At 45.7% G+C, this 20,455-nt stretch overlaps 1 long non-coding RNA gene across 1 annotated transcript; it reads right to left on the reverse strand.

Moving 5' to 3' along the window:
* On the reverse strand, positions 1-14,979 carry LOC121271128. The gene is made up of 3 exons (XR_005941680.1): positions 14,911-14,979; positions 12,659-12,774; positions 1-524 (listed from the first exon to the last, which is right to left on the reverse strand). It is a non-coding gene; the product is annotated as an uncharacterized LOC121271128 (long non-coding RNA).
* Positions 14,980-20,455: the final 5,476 nt, after the last annotated feature.

The following is a 20,455-nucleotide window of genomic DNA, read 5'->3' on the forward strand; positions in this document are numbered from 1 at the left end:
TTTGCACAAAACCTTTAATGTAGTCCAATTCCCCTAAGTGCTTCACAGGAGCAGAATTAGAGAAACATTGACACTGAGCCACAAAAGGTGCTATTAGGACAGCTGAGGAAGGTTTTAAGGAGTGTTTTAAAGGAGGAGAGAGAGGTAAAGAGCAAGAGGTGTGGGGAGGTTTAGGAAGGAAGTTCCAGAGATTAGGGCCCAGGCCCAATAGAAAGTACAGCTGCGATTAAAAGAGCGATTGGAATCACACTTGATCCTTAAGCCTGCTTCATCTGTCCTACAATGGCTGCAGTATTCTCGATCCCTGATCTAGGGAAGGGAATTAAAGGTGCTTCTGACCACCTATTCTGTGACTCTTGCTGGAACACGGGTAGCATGCGATGGTGGGATGAGGCTCAGTTGTGAGATGCCTGGGGTCTGGTTGCCTGACGCTAGTCGTTTTCTAGTGTAGTGTGTCTGGTTGGGGCACTTGCACTTGAGAATGGCTATCACTGGGAGACCAGCACTCCAACAAGAGCCAGTGCCTGCAGGAAAGAATGACAAAAGACCCAAGTTAGAGAAAAAAACAATTGATATCTGGACAAAACAATCGAGTTTGATCTTTAGCTCCAACAGTGTTAAGAACAGAAAACAAACTACTGGCTGACAAAAATGAGTAGGGTGAGGCCTTTCCTGCCGACACACAAGAGAACATAGAAAAAACAGGCTTGAAATTTGTCTTTGCAATGCTGTTTAACTTCCAATAAACAAAGCCAACCTAAACTTTAAACAACTCCCGCTAATTAGGGAAACAGGCATTCTGACAGGAAATGATTTGAGTAGAACAAAGCCCTGGCAATATCCCACCACTCTGTGAAGTACAGCATTGATCAACCTTACTGAAACATATAAGATTCTTAGGGGGCTTGACAGGGTAGATGCTGAGAGGTGGTTTCCCCTTGTGGGAGAGTCTAGGACCAGAGGGAATAACCTCAGAGTAAGGGGTCGCCCATTTAAGACGGAGATAAGGAGGAATTTCTTCTCTCAGAGGGTTGTTAATCTGTGGAATTCTTTACCGCCAGAGGGATGCAGAGGCTGGGTCATTAAGTATATTCAGGGTTGAGAAAGACAGATTTTTAATCAGTCAGGGAATCAAGGGCTACGGGGAAAAGGCGGGAAAGTGGAATTGAGGATTATCAGATCAGCCATGATCTCATTGAATGGCAGAGCAGATTCGATGGGCCAAATGGCCTACTTCTGCCCCTACATCTTGTGGTCTTATGACCTCTCGCTTTTGCATTATAACATTCAAGTCAAAAGCTCGTAGACCCAAGACCCCCACTGGGGCAATCCACTGGATGGAGTATTAATCCAAAGCATTTGTATAGCTGTTAATTGGCTAGGAATTACTATAATGGAACAACGGTGGGAATGCTATTCTCGGAGGATGTAATTCTTAAGCAAGGGTAATAAGGCCACAGATTCAAAGTGAGCAGGTGGAGTTAAGTACTGAGCAGCCTAGTAACAGAATGGCAGAACTGGCTCGAGGGGTTGAATGGCCTCCTCCTGCTCCTAAATTCCTAAAGGATCAAATGACCAGCCCAAATCTATCTTGTGATTTTCAGAATCATGAATTACAACATTGTTTGTGCTGTCCTATTTGACCCAAAGCCAATATCATCTCCCCCATGACCCCCCCCCTCCCCAACTGCCTCAGCTCTTCTGCAGTTGAAACCCTTGTCCGTACCTTTGTGACCTCCAGACTCGTCCATTCCAATGCTTTCCTGGCCGCCCTTCCACCTTTCCCTCTCTGTAATCACGAGCTCATCCAAAACTCTGATGCCCTGAATCCTAATTTGCACCAAATCCCATTTACCCATCAACCTCTGTTCTCGCTGACCTCCTTCGGCTCATGATACAACCACCTCAGTTTCAAAACGCTCATCCTTGTGTTCAAATCCTCCTCTGGCCTTGCCCCCGCCCTGGGCAAGAATTTCCCTTCGGTGATTTGGGGGCGGGGCCAGTTCACCGACGGGAAAATGATGTGGGATGATGTTGGGAGGAATCCCCGACGTCATCCTGGTCCCTTTAAATTTTTAGGAAGGAGGGTGGACAGCAAAATCAGCTGTCCACCCGCCAACCTGTCAATGGCCAATTAAGGCCATTGACAGGCTAATTAACATTATTAAAAACCCTGTCGAAGGGTCATGAGGACTCGAAACGTCAACTCTTTTCTTCTCCGCCGATGCTGCCAGACCTGCTGAGTTTTTCCAGGTAATTCTGTTTTTGTTTTGCATTTCCAGCATCCGCAGTTTTTTTGTTTTTATCCAGATTATTCATGTCCACTGGCGGGATGAAGTTTCATGTCATTGTCACATGAGGGGGATATATTAATAATTTCAATATTTATCTATTTTTTAGACTTTACTTACCTGTCACGAATCTCCGTGAGACAGGACTTTGCCTCAGGGAGCTGTGCGCTCTTTCGTGTGCATGCGCGAAAGAGCACACTTTGACAGATGGGGATTCCCTCCCCTCCCTGCACAGCAAGTGCATAGTGCTTCCTGTTGGGGATGCCGCTGGGCGGGCCTTAATTGGTCCGCCCACTCAAAATGGCGGCAGGCCCCGTTTCGGTGGCGGGGATCGGCTGTCTGCACGCCGCTGAGCCGGTGGGGCCCACACGCCATCCGAGTGCAAAATTCTGCCCCCTATCTCTGCGACCTCCTCCAACCCCATGACTGACTCACATCTCTGCACTCCAATTCTGGTCTCTTACATCCCCAATTTTAATCGCTCCACCATGCTAATCGTCACGTCTCCAGCTGCTGCATCCCTAAGTTCTGGAATTCTCCCCCTAAACCTCTCCACCTCTCTATACCTCTCTCTCTCTCTCTCTATCCTCCCTTAAGACACTCCTTTAAAACCTATCTCTTCGACCAGGCTTTCGGCCACCTGCCCTACCATCTCCTTAAGTGGATCAGTGTCGAATATTGTCGGATAATGACCCCGTGAAATGGCTTGAGGGCTTTTTACTACATTTCAAGGTGTTGTATAAAAACAACTTGTTGATGTTGTTGTGGCTGGAAACAATGAGGGCCGCAGAATGCTTAGGAAGATAAGCCAACTGTCCTTGCGTGACTAGGACTGCAAGCATTTTGGGAGTATCTCCAACCACATGCCTCTCAGTGCCTTTGACTCCCTTTAGTCCTGTTATTAGTGAGTCAACATAGCTATATATTGTTAGTGGGAATCCTGCCCGCCCACCACAGGCCACTGCACTTAATATATTCACTGGACAACAGGAGCACAATAGCAGGAAAATAATCATTAGGCCTTTAATGGCAGGTAGATTGTGACATTCACCACATATGAAAACATTAGGGCAAGTGACTAAGAGTTTGTTTTCAGCAACAACAGGAATTAGGTGAGAGGGTGCAGGGGGAGGGCCGGGAGAAACTGGAAGTCTTGCCAATGAAAGAGAGGGGAAGGTGGGGGCAGGGTGCTGGCACGGACTTGAGGGAATGAACAGATAGGGAAAGAAGTGTTCACTTTCCTAGAATGCAAATGAAGAAATTTTGTTTTCCAACATCTTGGCTGAGAAAACAATTTTAAAGTTCCAATGCTTGTTTTCTAGTTCTTCCATAGCTTTGTTCACCAACCCCTATCTCTGGAGCCTCGTCCAACCCTTACAACCCTCCCTCTGAAAACACCTCCAGACACAACAACCCCCCCTCGAAATGTGTAACCTCCTCCAGCCCCTACGATCCTCCCTATCTCTGGAACCTCCTCCAGCTCCTACAACACTCCCTGCCTGCGTAATCTCCTCCAGTCCCTACAATATTCCCAATCTCTGTAAACTTCTCTAACCCCTACAACCCTCCCATTTCTGTAACCTCCTCCAGCCTTTACAACCCTCCCTATCTCTGTAACCACCTCCAGCTCCTACAACCTTCCCCATCTCTGTAAACTCCTCCAGCCCCTACAACCCTCCTATCTCTGGAACCTCCTCCAGCCCTTATAACCCTCCCTACCTCTGTAACCTTCTCCAACCCTCTCTATCATTGTGTAACCTCCTCCAGCCCCTGCAACCCTCCCTATTTCTGTAACATGTGCCAGCTCCTATAACCCACCCTGTCTTTGTAACCTCTTCCAGCCCTACAACACTCCCTACCTCTGTAACCTCTGGACTAGCCACATAACTATTGTGGCTACAAGAGCAGATCAGAAGCTAAGAATCCTGCAATGAGTGACTCACCTCCTGACTCCCCAAAGCCTGTCCACCATCTACAAGGCACAAGTCAGGTGTGTGATGGAATACTCTCCACTTGCCTGGATGAGTGCAGCTCCCACAACGCTCATGAAGCTTTACACCTTCCAGGACAAAGCAGCTCACTTGATTGGCACCACATCCACAAACATTCACTCCCTCCACCACCAACGCACAGTGGCAGCAATGTGAACCATTTACAAGATGCACTGCAGGAATTCACCAAGGCTCCTTAAATAGCACCTTTCAAACCCATGATCACTACCATCTAGAAGGACAAGGGCAGCTGATAATAGGTACACCATCACCTGGAAGTTCCCCTCCAAATCACTCACAAGCCTGGCTTGGAAATATGTCACCTTTCCTTCACTGTCGCTGGGTCAAAATCCTGGAACTCCCTCCCTAACCGCACTGTGGGTGTACCTACACCGCATGTTCTGCAGCGGCTCAAGAAGACAGCTCACCACCACCTTAAGGGCAACTAGGGATGGGCAATGCCCAGCCAGCGAAGCCAACATCCTGTGAATGAATTTTTTAAAAAACCCTGTGCCCTCCTCCAGGCCCTACAACACTCCCTACCTCTTTAATCTCCCCCAGCCCCTATAACACTCTCTATCTTTTTAACCTCCTCCAGCTGCTACAATCTTCCCAATCTCTGTGACCTCCTCCAGCCCCTAGAGTCCAATACACTCCAAAGAGAAAGAAAAATTTCAAGGGGAGGGAAAATTCCAAAATGAGCCTTGGTCCTATAGAAAATGAGTCTGGGGAGTTAATAATGGAATATAAGGATCAATGCACCAGGTATTTTGAACCAGTCTTCACCACAGATGAAACAGGTAACATCCCAGAGACAGCTGTAGGTCAGCGCTTGGAAGGAAGGGAGGAAATCAAGAAAATTACAATTACCAGGGAATTGATACTGAGCAAATTGTTTGAACTGTGGGCTGACAAGTCCTCAGGCCCTGATGGACTTTATCTTAGATCTTAAACAAAATGGCTAGTGAGATAGTTGATGCGTTGGCTTTAATTTTCCAAAATTCACTAGCTTTGGGGAAGGTTCCATTAGGTTTGAAAGTAGCTAATGAGAGTTCTTTACTAAAAAGGGAGAGAAATGAAAGTAGGAAACTATAGGCCAGTTTCCTTAACATCTGACATAGGGGAAATGTTAGAAGCTTTATTAAAGGCATTATGACAGGGCTTTTGGATAAATTAAAGGTAATCAGGCAGAGTCAGCATGGTTTTGTGAAAGCAAAATCATGTTTAACCAATTTATTGGAGTTCTTTGAAGAAGTAACAGATGCTTGCATAAAGGGGAACTGATGGATATACTGTACTTAGATTTTCGTAAGGTATTTGAAAAGGTGCCTGATCAAAGGTTATTGTGGAAAATAAAAGCTCATGGTGTGGGGGTAACATATTGGCATGGATAGAAGATTGGCTATCTAACAGGAAACAGAGAGTAGGCATAAATGGGTTATTTTCTGGTTTGCAGGATGTAATGAGTGGTGTGCCACAAGGATCAGTGCTGGGGCCTCAGCTCTTTACAATTTATATAAATGGTTTGGATGATATAGTTGTTAAATTTGCTGACGATACAAAGATAGGTAGGAAAGTAAGTTGTGAAGAGGACGTAAGGAGGCTTCAAATGGATATAGGCAGGTTATGGGTGGGCAAAGATCTGGCAAAGGGAGTATAATGTGGGAAAATGTGAGGTTGCCAATTTTGGCCAGAAGAATAAAAAAGCAGCATATTATCTAAATGGTGAGAGATTACAGAGCTCTTGAGATGCAGAGGGATCTGGGTGCCCGAGTGTGAGTCACGAAAGGTTATAATGCAGGGGCAGCAAGTAGTTAGCAAAGCTAATAGAGTGTTATCATTTATTGCGAGGGGAATGAATACAAGAGTAGAGAGGATATGCTTCAGTTATACAGTGCATTGGTGAGGCCACATCTGGAGTAATGTGTACAGTATTGGTCTCCTTTAGTTAAGGAAAGGTGTAAATGCATTGGAAGAAGTTTAGAGAACGTTTACTTAGGATAATACCTGGAACGGGTGGGTTGTTTTATGAGGAAAACCTGAACAAGTTAGGCTTGTGTCCACTGGAGTTTAGAAGAGTAAGAGGCGACTTGATCGAAACATATAAGATCCTGAAGGGACTTCACAGGGTGGACATGGAGAGAATGTTTCCTCTTGTGGGAGAATCTAGAACTAGGGTCCAATGTTTAAAAATAAGGTGTCACCCATTTAGGACATGGATGAGGGAAATTCTTTTCTCTCAGAGGGTTGTGAGACTTTGGAACTCTCTTCCTCAAAGGGTGGTTGAGGCAGAGAATATTTTAAGGCAGAATTATATAGATTCTGGATAGCAAGGAGGTGAAAGGTTATCGGGAGTAGGCAAGAATGTGAAGTTGAGGTTAAATTTGGATCAGCCATGATCTTTTTGAATGGCGGAGCAGGCTCGAGGGGCTGAGTGGCCTACCCCAGCTCCTAATTTGCATGTTTGTATGTAACCGTCCTATCTCTGTATCTCCTCCAGCCCGAATAACCCTCCCTCTCTCTGTACACTCCTCCAGCCCCTACAACCATCCCTATCCCTGCAAACCTCCTCCAGCCCCTACAACCCTCCCTGTCTCTGTAACCTCCACCAGCCCTTACAACCCTCCCTGTCTTTGTAACCTCCTCCAGCCCCTACAACCCTCCCTATCTCTGTAACCTCCACCTGCCCCTACAACCCTCCCTGTCTCTGCTGCCTCTAGCTCCACAAACTAGCCAAGGTCTCTGTGCTGCACAAATTCAGGCCCCTTGTACCACCCCCTTCATCACCCCTCCAACCTATTTCAATTGCTCTACCGTTTGTGACTGTGCCTTCAGCTACCTGGGCTCTAAGATCTGGAACTCCCCACTAAACCTCTCCACCTCTCTCTCTCCTCCTTTTAAATACTCATAAAAAAACTACCTCTTTGAACAAGCTTTTGCTCACTTGTTCTCATGTCACTTTATGTGGCTCGATGTCAAATTGTGTGTGATGCACACTCCTGTGAATTGCCTTGGGGTGTTGCACTACCTTAAAAGGTGTTATAGAAATGCATCAATGTATCTTCCAAGTTGTGGGGCAGGTCCTGGATGCAACACCCACTGCTTGCTCTGAAAGAGACCAATGGCAAATCCATGGGAAATTGGTCCACAAACTTCATTAGTGAATGGAAATCTAAGGGAGGCAGTTCATTGTGAGTATGAGATCAGTCAGTTGGAACACTGGCAGAGGGCAGCAGGTAAGTCTAGAAAGGGGAAATGGTGTATGCGTAGAGGTGGGGGTGGAGATGCATGCAGGCAGTGGCTGTTAGTGATCCACAGTTACAATTTAGGGAAATGAAACATTATTTCCTGGTGCAACCTCCAACGTTTCTGTGGCAAAGTGGAGTGCTTTGTACCTTTAAGAGAATATAGTTAGTTGACCATGTGACTGTATTGATCAATCGCTACACGGCGTGAGCTACTTGGGTAACTGTACATCTGGAGCTGGAGATGATTGAAGAAGCACACATGGTGCTCGGGCTCTGCTCTTAGTTCCAATAAACCACCAGCGTTTGTTCAGTTAATCGGTCTCTCTGTCTATAATTGTTCCAAGCACCAACTAATGTGTTAATATCAAGGGCTCAGCTAGCGCTCACCGGACAAAGCGAACCTGATAACCAAAAACATAAAACTGGTGGATCAATTGATGGCAATCAAGAAAGCCGTAATAAGCCATTTATGTTACTTCATCACTACCTTGAAAGCTGTTTGAAAGCACAGTCTCCTTAGTCATCGAGTATGCCACGGTTTGGGCATCTTGAACCATTTGACCCCATTTCCAGTGACTGGTCTCATTACATTGAACACCCTTTACCACTAACGACATCGCAGGGGAGGAAGAAGAGGGCGATTCTTTTGTCCACATGCGGGAGTAAAGCATACTGGCTGATCCACAGCCTCACGTCACCTAACACTCCCAATACAAAGACTTTCGATGAGTTAGTAAACATTGTAAAAAAAAAAACACCTGAAGCCAAAGCCCTCGGTCACTAAGCAACATTTCAAATTCAATTCGAGGAATAGGCTTCCAGGAGAGACAATCGCTGGCTGTGTAGCTGCTTTAAAGGAATTAACAGAATATTGAGAGTTCGGAACTTCAATTAATGACATGTTGAGAGACCGATTGATATGCGGAATCGGGGACGACGCTATTCAAAAGCGATTGATATCTAGGCTTCAGTGAGGCATTAGAATTGGCAACAGCCATGGAAAGCACTGTTAGAGACTCGGGGGCAATGAAAGATACACAAAATGGCGCCGTCCATCTTGTAGGGCAGGAAGGGCCGGTAACAAAAGGCACAAAAACGTCGGACTCCTCAGAAAGGTGGGGAACGCCCACTATGTACCGACCATTAAAGAACAACAGTGAAAACCCACAACGTTAATGAGAGAAATGCAGCCAAATAGTTCAGAAATATCGAATGCTGTTTCTGCCACTGCAATGGTCACATATTGCATCAAGATAGGTAGAGACACCATCTTAAATATAAAGGTAGAACGCGCACAATCTGTCTTGTTGAAGGACCAGAGGAAGCAGAATCTGACATCTGTTCATTATACACCCTGAAAGTGGGTAGAACTGAGCCAGTCCAAGTAGTCATTAGATTCAATGAACAACCCATCAAGATGCAGGTTGGCACTTGGGCATCAAGATCTGTCATAGGAGAACATATGTTCAGACACTTAAATAAAGAGTCCATCCTTTAAGTTTGGAATAATGGGACACTAAATTAAAAACATATACAGGCAAAGAAATAAGAGTGAAAGGGATATGTCAAGTCCTGGTGCAGTATGGGGATCAGTCTGCAAATTTACCCCTTTTTGTAGTAGCTGGGGTGGGCCCCAGTTTAATTGGTCACAACTGGCTCAAAAAGATGAAATTGCAATGGGCTGAGATTTTTCAAATCATAACAAGAAACTTACAGGAATTGTTACAAAAGTACTCTTCCGTTTTCAGTGATGAGCTGGGAAGGATTCGTGGGCTACAAGCCAAAATCCACGTCGACCCTAACGCAACCCCCAGATTTATCAGAGCCAGACCAGTCCATCTGCTCTATGGGACAGTTTTGCAGTGCATGGGTTACCAGAGGTGCTCGTGTCAGACAAACGGACTGCGTTTACCAGCGGGGAGTTCCACAGGTTTACAGCCCTCAACAGAATAACTAATATCAAAACTCGCCTTGCCACCCCGCCTCTAATGGTTTGGCTAAGCAGGCAGTCCAAACTTTTAAGTCCAGGATGAAAAACCTGAACAGGGATCCCCTCAGCACCAGATTTTCACGGTTCCTGTTTGCCTACCGGAAGATGCCACAATTACTAATGAAGAGACGTCTCTGCACCCGTCTAACTCTTATCAGGCTGAACTTGGGGGGAGGGCAGAGAGAAGCCAACAGGTCCAGAAGGCTAGACATGATGGCCATAATTATGAAAGAAATTTCACGGTGGGATACACAGTTCTCACGAAGAACTTTGGAGATAGTCCCAATTGACTATTAGACGAAGTGCGTGCCGTGACAGGACCTCTCTCACCTATAATGTGTCGGTAAACTGCCAAATAATTAGACGACACGTGGATCATCTCAGTAGAAAAGAGACAGTTCCACAAGAGGGAATGCCGTCATCATTTGCATTTGAGTCTGCACCGCACTGGAAGAAATGTCATGCGATTTGGAAGTACCAGTGAGGCCTGTTGGACCCAAGAGGGTCGAAGACACAAACTTGCCCACTTCCACCGGAGAGCCTGGTGGATAGTTGGCCCCCTGAGAAGGGGGTTTGGGAAAAACCAGTCAAGGCCATTGAGCTATAACGCTTGACGTGTCCAAGGAACCCTCCTGAGAGACTTGGCTTGTAAATAGTTATCCACGTAAATATTTAAGATAAAAACAAAAACAGAATTACCTGGAAAAACTCAGCAGGTCTGGCAGCATCGGCGGAGAAGAAAAGAGTTGACGTTTCGCGTCCTCATGACCCTTCGACAGAACTTGAGTTCGAGTCCAAGAAAGAGTTGAAATATAAGCTGGTTTAAGGTGTGTGTGTGGGGGTGCGGAGAGAGAGAGAGAGAGAGAGAGAGAGAGAGTTGGAGCGGGGGTGTGGTTGTAGGGACAAACAAGCAGTGATAGAAGCAGATCATCAAAAGATGTCAACAACAATAATACAAAAGAACACATAGGTGTTAAAGTTAAAGTTGGTGATATTATCTAAACGAATGTGCTAATTAAACGTCCCCCACACACACACCTTAAACCAGCTTATATTTCAACTCTTTCTTGGACTCGAACTCAAGTTCTGTCGAAGGGTCATGAGGACTCGAAACGTCAACTCTTTTCTTCTCTGCCGATGCTGCCAGACCTGCTGAGTTTTTCCAGGTAATTCTGTTTTTGTTTTCGTTTTGGATTTCCAGCATCCGCAGTTTTTTTGTTTTTATAAATATTTAAGATGTTGCGATGCTTGTCAATTGCCCTTTCAAGTAAAGATGGAGGGATGTGGTAAAGAGGAGTGCTGTGTGCCTTTACGAGAATGTAGTTAGTTGACCATGTGACTGTATTGACCAATCGCTACATAGAGCAGGCTTCTTGGGTAACTGTAAGTCTGGAGCTGGAGGTCATTGAAGAGGCACATGTGGTTTTAGTGCTCTGTTCATAGTTCCAGTAAACTACCAATGTTTGTTCAGTTCATCAGTCTCTCTGCCTATATTGTTTCAAGCACAAATTAATCTATTAATATCAAGACAAAAACAGAATTACCTGGAAAAACTCAGCAAGTCTGGCAGCATCGGCGGAGAAGAGTTGACGTTTCGAGTCCTCATGACCCTTCTGTCGAAGGGTCATGAGGACTCGAAACGTCAGTTCTGTCGAAGGGTCATGAGGACTCGAAACATCAACTCTTTTCTTCTCCGCCGATGCTGCCAGACCTGCTGAGTTTTTCCAGGTAATTCTGTTTTTGTTTTGGATTTCCAGCATCCGCAGTTTTTTTTGTTTTTATTTTTTGTTTTTATTAATATCAAGAGCTCAGCTAGCGTTCACTGGACAAATGAAAAAGTTTCCTTTACAATTCAGTGGTTTAACTGCTGTACACCAGAGAAAATTGACTTCAGCTCCACATTGCAAGCTTGGTTCAGCCCAAAACCAATTTCAAAAAGGGCCAAGAAATATGTCTTAGCATCACGATTGGGCCACCCTCGTACCCTTTTTGCTCATGATTTTATCTCAGTTCCCATCTGGTTACTGACTCTCCTACCGTTGCAAACAGACTTTGCTTTATTTATTACAAAAACAGAATTACCTGGAAAAACTCAGCAGGTCTAGCAGCATCGGCGGAGAAGAAAAGAGTTGACGTTTCGAGTCCTCATGACCCTTCGACAGAAGGTTCAAGTTCTGTCGAAGGGTCATGAGGACTCAAAACGTCAACTCTTTTCTTCTCCGCCGATGCTGCCAGACCTGCTGAGTTTTTCCAGGTAATTCTGTTTTTGTTTTGGATTTCCAGCATCCGCAGTTTTTTTGTTTTTATTGCTTTATTTATTCTTTTGTGAGATGTGGTCATCGCTGGCAAGGCTAGCATTTGTTGCCCATCCCTAATTGCCCCTGAACTGAGGGGCTTGTTCGGCCATTTCAGAGGGCAGTTAAGAGTCAACCACATTGTTGTGGATCTGGAGTCACATTTAGGCCAGACCAGACAAGGATGCCAAATTTCCTTCCCTAAAGGGTATTAATGAACCAGATGGGTTTTTACGGCAATCGATGATAATTCCATGGTCACCGTTACTAAGTCTAGCTTTATATTCCAAATTTATTAATTGAATTTAAATTCCACCAGCTGCCATGGTAGGATTTGAACCTGTGTTTCCTGAGCATTAGCCTGAGTCTCTGGACTACTAGTCCAGTGATGTGGCCACCACGCTACCATCTCCTTATTTCTCCTTATTCAATCTATAAAAATCCTTCATGATTTTGAAAATCTCCATCTTAATCTTCTCAGCTCTAAGGAGAACGAGCCCTACTTCTCCAGTCTCACCACACTAACTAAAGTCCCTCACCCCAGTACCATTCTAATAAACCACTGCACTCACTCCAAAGCCTTGACATCCTTCCCATGGTGCTCGGTGCTGGGTAGTGAATGTACCCAGACTGGAAGAAAGCAATCGGATAAAAAGTTGACGTTAACATTTCAACGTGCAGGCAAAGGCATTTTCTTTATTCTTGTGGTGTAGTAAAGCAGACCATTCCATTTCACATGACACACTCTTTCCCAACTGGCTTCTCAACCAACTCAACATTAAACGTCACCTATTTTTTAACCCTTTAACTTGTCTGGGCTTGACCACACAAACAGGAAACTTACTCTCTCCTGTCATTAACACATTCTCCTGTAATAACTCTTAATCCAATCACGTGACGTTCCTCTTCCTGTTTTTTTTTTTGACCAGGGACTTAACACATTTAAGCGTGTTGACACTTCTGTCAAAATATTAAGGTACAAACACATTACAACTGCGTGAGACGACATCAACAACAACAACTTGCAATTAGACAGCACCTTGAGTGTAATAACTTGTCCCAAGCAACTTAACAAGAGTGATTGTCAAACAAGTTTTGACACAGGCTACTTAAGGGGATATTAGGGCCAGTGGCCAAAAGCTTGGTCAAAGACATAGGTTTTAAGGACTGTCTTAAAGGAGAAGGCAGAGAGAGGAGTTCAGGAAGAGAATCCCAGAGCTTAGGCCCAGGCAGCAGAAGGCACGGCCACCAACAGTAGAGTGATTAAATTTGGGGATGCACAAAAGGCCAGGACTGGAGAAGTGCAGAATTCTTGGAAGGTTGTAATGGTGGGGATATTACAGAGATAGGGAGGGCTGGAGGAGGTTACAGAGATAGGAAGGGTTGTAAGGGCTGGGGATATTACAGAGAAAGGAAAGGTGGTAGAGACTGGGGGATACTTGAGAGATAGGGAGGGTTGCAGGGGCTGGAGGAGGTCACAGAGTTGGGAAGATTGTAGGGGCTGGAGGAGGTTACAGAGATAGGGAGGGTGGTAGGAGCTGGGGGATACTTGAGAGATAGGGAGGGTTGTAGGGGCATGGGATATTACAGAGGTAGGGAGGGTTATAGGGGCTGGAGGAGGTTACAGAGATATGGAAGGTTGTAGGGTTTGGAGGAGGATGCAGAGGTAGGAAGGGTGGTAGGGTCTGGAAGAGGATGCAGAGATAGGGAGGGTTGTAGGTTCTGGAGGAGGTTACAGAGATAGGGAGGGTTGTAGGGTCTGGAGAAGGTTACAGAGATAGGGAGGGATGAGACCATGAGGGACTTGAAAAAAAGGATGAGAATGTTACAATGAGGCATCGCCAAACCAGGAACAAATGCAGGTCAGCAAGCACAATTGAAATAATATCAATTGCTGTTTTCTGAAGAGAGTTCCAGACCTCTAGAACCTCTTGTGTATAAAAGTGTTTCCTAATTTGATTCTTCTAAGGTCTGGCCCTAGTCTCAGACTATGCTCCTTACATTCCCCAGCCAGCAAAAATTGTTTCTATCTATCTTGGCTCTTCCCCTTAACAGCTTGAATACTTGGGAAGCTAATGTCTGGTGGGAATGTCACGAGTGATCCAGAATCCCAGGCTAATGCCCTGGTAACATGGGTTGAAATCCCACAATACCAGATGACGGGATTTAAATTCAATGAATAAACCTGGAATACAAAGTTAGTCTCAGTCAAGGTGACCATGACAACTATCACTGATTGTTGTAAAAACCCATCTGGTTCACTAATGTCCTTTAGGGAAGGAAATCTGCCATCCTTACCTGGTCTGGCCTACATGTGACTCCAGACCCACAACAATGTGGACTCTTAGCTGCCCTGTGAAATGGCCTAGCAAGACACTCAGTTCAAAGCCAATTAGGGATGGACAACAAATTAACTTTCTAAATTCCAGGGAATATGACCTTATACACAAACTCATAGAAACTGACATCCCAGTGTTTCTCCCTCTTTCTCACACACACACACACACGGGCAATCCCAATGTTTCTCTTTCACATACTGACCATTCCAGTGCTTCTCCCTCTCTCTCTCACACACTGACCATTCCAGTGCTTCTCCCTCTCTCTCTCACACACTGACCATTCCAGTGTTTCTCCCTCACACACAGACTGAATATTCCAGTGTTTTCCCCTCTCTCTGGCAAACACACACATACACAGATTGACCATTCCAGTGTTTCCTTCTGTCTCTCAAACACACGCGCACTGATGTTCCAGTATTTCTCCTTCTCACACGTACACAGGCACACCCAGGCACTGACCATTCCAGTGTTTCTCTCTGTTGCACACATACACACACAGTTCCAGTGTTTCGCACTCTCTCTCTCTCACAGACAAAAATGTACTGACTATCCCAATGTCCCTGTCGCCGCCGGGACACGCACACACCCAGCACTGTTCGCTCTCTCACACACAGGCTGTCCCTGCAGTGTTTCTATCTCTCTCGCTCACCCACACAAACCGACCGTCCCAGTGTGTCCCTCCCTCCCACACAGGATAGAATGACCTTCCCAGTGCTTCCTTCTCCCCTGCTCTCCTCCTCTTTTCCCACAGTTTTACCTCATTACGAGTCTGCACCCTGTTTTATCCGTTACGAAAAACAGAAAATGCTGGAACAACTCAGCAGGTCTGTGGAGAGAAATAAAAAGAGTTAACCTTTCGAGTCCGTATGACTTCTTCAGAGCTTTTTCAGAGTTTTATCCATAGTTGCCTTAATATGTTTTGGTATCTCCCTCACTTAACTACACAAGTGGAAGAACAATTCACCCCTCTGGTATTTACATTTTAGTGGCTGACAGACAAGCTGCTGGTTAAGTAAAATTGGAAACTTCCAAGGCCTACACTGAGGAGAAAAAGAGAGCAATAATTTTCCAAGCGGGAAAGCTGCTGGGTCATTGCCCGCTGCCACTCCCTCTTGAACAATCCCCAGAGGAATACTCACTGCGGGCAAACATGTTGTGGAAGAGGCCGTGAGTGCTCAGAAAAACACGCTTAAAAAAAAAACACCACTGACCATCCTCAAACATGAAGAAGTGGTTCAACATAGAAAGCAATTACTGTTGCACTAAAAACCCAGGGCGGGGAATGGGTTTGGCTCAGGCCGCGATGTATATGAGCTGCGGGGTCAGTGAGGAGGATATGTTCCTGCTGGGTCATCCAGAGAGCATATGAGTTTGATTTTTGCTGGCTGGGGCAGCAACGTAGGACTTAGGAGCAGGAGCAGGCCATTCGGCCCTTCCATCCTGTTCTGCCATTCAATTAGATCATGACTGATGTAATTGTGGTATCAACTCCCCTTTCCTTTCTGCCCCATATCCCCTTGATTCCCTTGTCTATCAAAAATCTGCCTTGAATAAATTCAATCACACAGCCGCCACTAATTTCTGGGGAAGGGAATTTGACAGACTAGCAAACCTCAGAAAAAAAAATGATCATCTCCATTTGAACAGGGAGGCCTCTTATTCTTAAACTGTGTCCCCTAGTTCTAGTCTCTCCCATAAATGGAAACATCCTGCTAGAATCTACCCTGTCAAGTCCCCTCAGGGTCTTATAGGTCTCAATAAGATCACCTCTCATCCTTCTAAACTCCAAAAGGCCAAACCTGTTCGACCTTTCCTCATAAAATAAGCTCCTCATCCCAGGAATGAGTTAAGTGAACCTTCTCTGAACTGCTTCTAACACAATTATATGCTTTTTCAAATCAGGAGACCAAAACTGCTTGCAATACTTCAGATGTGGTCTCATCAAAGCCCCTCACAGCTGCAGCAAAACATTCCTACTTTTATTGTCCACTCCTTGCAATAAACACCAACATTCCATTTGCCTTCCTAATCTCTTATTGTGCTCACATACTAACTTTTTGTGATTCATTTACCAGGATGCCAAGATGTCCAGCAGGAGGATATGAGTTTGATACCTGCTCAGTCAGTCGGGAGGATTTCTGTTGGATTCCTGCTGAGTTAGTGGGGAGGATATGAAACAAAAACAAAAATTGCTGGAAAAACTCAGCAGGTCCGACAGCATCTGTGGAGACGAAGAGAGAGTTAACGTTTCAAGGCCACATGACTCTTCATCAGAACTGGATATGAGTTTGATTCCCACTGAGTCAGTTGGGAGAATTTATGTTGGATTCCTGCTGAGTTAATGGGAAGGATATGAGTTGGGTTCCTGCTGGGTCAGTGGGGAGGATATGAGTTGGATTCCTGCTGGGTCAGTGGGGAGGATATGAGTTGGATTCCTGCTGGGCCAGTCAGGAGGGTATGATTTTGATCCCTCCTGGGTGAGTGGGGAGGATATGAGTTTGATTCCTGCTAGACCAGTGGTGAGGATATGAGCTTGATTCCTGCTGGGTCAGTGGGGAGGTTATGAGTTGGATTCCTGCTGGACCAGTGAGGAGGGCATGAGTTGGATTCCTACTGGACCAGTGGGGAGGTTATGAGTTGGATTCCTACTGGGCCAGTGGTGAGGGTATGAGTTGGATTCCTACTGGGCCAGTGGTGAGGGTATGAGTTGGATTCCTGCTGGACCAGTGAGGAGGGCATGAGTTGGATTCCTGCTGGGTTAATGTGAGAGAAGGCTCGGTTAGTGCTGGATTAACAGCAGGAGCTTTCCGTGTCATAGTCGCATTGCTGCAACAAGGACAGAAGCACTTTCTGATTCCCTTATTTGGCTGCAGGGACATTTGTGTTTGTAACATTGCTGTTGAAATCCCAGTTTACCTGTCTGAGCAGCTGTGTCCTGTCAATGTTATTTCTCACAGAGCGCTTGCCAGCGCTCTAACCTTCACATATGTCTAATTAGCAGTGAGGACGTCAAAGCTCGGCTGCTTATACAATGCAAGTTATAAACAGCACGTGTTCTCGTGATTTTTATCATCACTGCAGGTTGTGAATCTGACAGACATCTAAGGGTTGCAGGCATGCTTAATCAGAGGTGTCACTGCCTAATGCTACTCTTGTCCTGTGGGAGCGAAGTTGCTGGGGATGAGTTGATTCCACTCATTGCCAGGTGGGGCATCTGGCCCCTGCTCTAACACAGCCATGGCGCCGGCCAATTTTCCCTCGGTCGAGGGGTCATTAAGTACAAAAAATAAGCTCCAGAGGGAGCTTGCCACTGCCAGGCTGAACAATCTGGCTGTGGTGCTGCATTTGCCTTGCCAAACTCCAGTTGAATTGTATTCCTGAAGGTTTCACCACGCCATCCTCCTGCCCCCAACTGCCCTGCCCCTGCAGCCCCGTCATTGGCCAGCCAACATGTCCATCGTCATGGTGCCTCACCTGCCCTTGGCCAATTGGAAAGCAAAACCTGCCTCGTTACCCGATTGGCTGTCAGTCAAACAGTCATTTGCCTATCGCCAATGCTTTTACAAGAACAGCTTATATCTACATGGCTCCTTTAACATGATAAACCATCCCAAGGAACTTCATGGGAGCATTAGAAAACAAAGTATTAAAACTGAGCTACAGAATGAAATATGATAAAAGCAAAATACTGTGGATGCTGGAAATCTGAAACAAAAACAAAAATTCTGATGAAGAGTCATACGGACTCGAAACGTTAACTCTGTCTTCCTCTCCACAGATGCTGTCAGACCTGCTGATCTTTTCCAGCAACTTTTGCTTTTGTTCAGGAAATATGAGGTCAAGTGGTCAAGGAGGTAGGTTTTCGGAGTACCTGAAAGGAGGAAAGCAGGGTGGAGAGGTGCAGGGAGAGTATCCCAGAGTATAGGGCCTGAACAATTAAAGGCTTGGCCACCAATAGAAATAGAAATTGAAATTGCACAAGAAGTCAGAATTAGAGGAGCTCAGATATCTTGGAGGGCTGAAGGGCTGGAGGAGGTTACAGAGAGTGGGAGTGGATGGGGCTTCGGGGGGAATTGAAAATAAGGATGAGAATTTTGAGACACTGCTTGACCAAGAGCCAATGTAAGTCAGTGGACACAGGCATGATAAGGGAATGAGACTTTGTGCAAGTTAAGACATGGACAATGGAGTTTTGGGATGACCTCAAGTTTACTGTGGGAGGTCAGCCAGGGTGCATTGGGATAATCGAGTCTAGAGATACCGCAGGCATGAATGAAGGTTTCAGCAGAGGATCAGCTGAAACAGGGGCAAAGTCGGGCAATGTTGTGGATGTGGAAACAGGCGGCCTTGCCAATGGTGCAGATATGTGGTCAGAAGATCATTTCAGCGTCCAATGTGACACCAAGGTTGCAAACAGACTGGCCTAATCTTAGACTGTCACCAGGGATGGAGTCAGTAGCTAAGGAACAGAGTTTGGAGTGGTGAATGAAAACAACAGCTTCAGTTTTCCTGATATTTAATTGGAGGAAATTTCTGTTCATCCAGTAGTGGATGTCGGATAAGCAGCCTGATAACTGAGGGATAGTGGAGGAGTTAAGAGATGGGTGTTGTCAACATACATGTGAAAACTAATGCTGTGTTTCTTTGAATTACACAAGCGTTGAAAGAAAATGAATAACCTACTGTTATTTTTAATGGCCCAGCAAATTTTCTCTTGGGTGTTGGTTGCAGCAATGTCCTGGAGACTTATCTGCAATTCCTGGAGACTCTAGGATTATCCTGGATGCTTAGCAACTCTCAGCTGCAGCAGTCTAATGGTGACACAAGAACGCCAACAGTCAAATATGCAATTTTCGTTTAGGCTTAGACTCCACCAAAGCCGGAACGGGTAGCAGGCAAGGTGACTAAAAGAAAAAAAGGCTACTTTAACTCAGTGGGCAGCAGAAGCCAGAAGATCATAGGTTCAAATCCCACTGGTGGGCTTGAGTATAGAATCTAGGCCAATGCTCTGTGTGCAGCACTGAAGGAGTGCCGCAGTTTCAGAGATTTCATCGTTTGTGTGAGATGTTAAACTGAGGCCCTGCCTGCCCTCTCTGATGGATGTAAATGATCCCAAGGTCACTATTTTGAAGAAGAACGCAGGATTTCTCCATGGCCTGGGTCAACATTTATCCCACAATTAACAAATATCCCACAAAAACAAATTTTCAGATCATTCTCACATTTCTGCGTGTGGGATTCTGCTGCCACTTTTCCTACATTACAACGGTGACCATACTTCAAAAGGACTTCAATGGTGGTAAAATGTTTCAGGGCATCCTGTGATTGTGAAAGGTGCTGCACGATTGCAAGACTTTCTTTCTTAGTTTGCCTCCTGAGCTTTCCTGGTGGCCGCAGGCTAAATGTGTAACTTTTTGGGCCTACATGAAGGGTGAAGAGGCCAAGCCTCTCCCTCCATCAGTCAATTAAGAAAGTTTGCCCCCCCCCCCCCCCCCACCCCCCCCCGCCCCCCACCACCACTGCATGGGCCTCAGCCACCATTCTGCCTGTGGTCCATGAGGCCACTGGAGACAAGGGCAATGGGTAATCAGTTGGTTCGCAAGGACCCACATTCCCACAGGCATTTGCTGAAAATCTTCTGATTTACAATAAGACAGTAGGAGCAGAAGTAGGCCCTTCGACCCATCGGATCTGCTGCGCCATTCAATACTCTATGTATCCTTGTGTTCAAATATTTTTGCAGCCTTTCCCCCTCCCTATATCTAGAATCTCCTCCAGCCCTATAACCCTCTGAGATACCTGCGTTCATCCGATTCTGACCCCTTGCACATCTCCCGATTTCCATCACTCGATCGTTGGCCTTCAGCTGCCTGGGCCCCAAGCTCTGGAATTCCCTGAACCTCCCTGCCCCCCTCTCAGACCCCCCTTAAAACCTACGTCCCCGACCAAAGTTTTGGCCACTTCTTTTCTCATTATTTGGGTTGGCTGGTAGCACTCCTGGAAAGCACCTCGGGACATTTCACTGTGTTAAAGGCACTACATAAATGCAGGCTGTTGTTGTGGAACATCCATGCCCAATACGTCTAGAGTTGAGTCTATCACTGGAACTTGAGGGCTAAGCTTTATAAATAGCGGGATAGATCACAAAAGGAAATTACTCTGAACATTTATAAATCACTCTTTAGCTGAAGCAGGACAAGGAACTCGAAAAGCTAGGAGTGCTCTTCTTAAAGTAGGGAAGGAAATTTGATAATCACAAGGAGCTTTGATAGATTAGGGAAATGGTTTCTGGCCGCAGAAAG

The sequence above is a fragment of the Carcharodon carcharias genome, chromosome 29 (assembly GCF_017639515.1).
Source record: "Carcharodon carcharias isolate sCarCar2 chromosome 29, sCarCar2.pri, whole genome shotgun sequence".
In the NCBI taxonomy this organism is placed as follows: Eukaryota; Metazoa; Chordata; class Chondrichthyes; order Lamniformes; family Lamnidae; genus Carcharodon; species Carcharodon carcharias.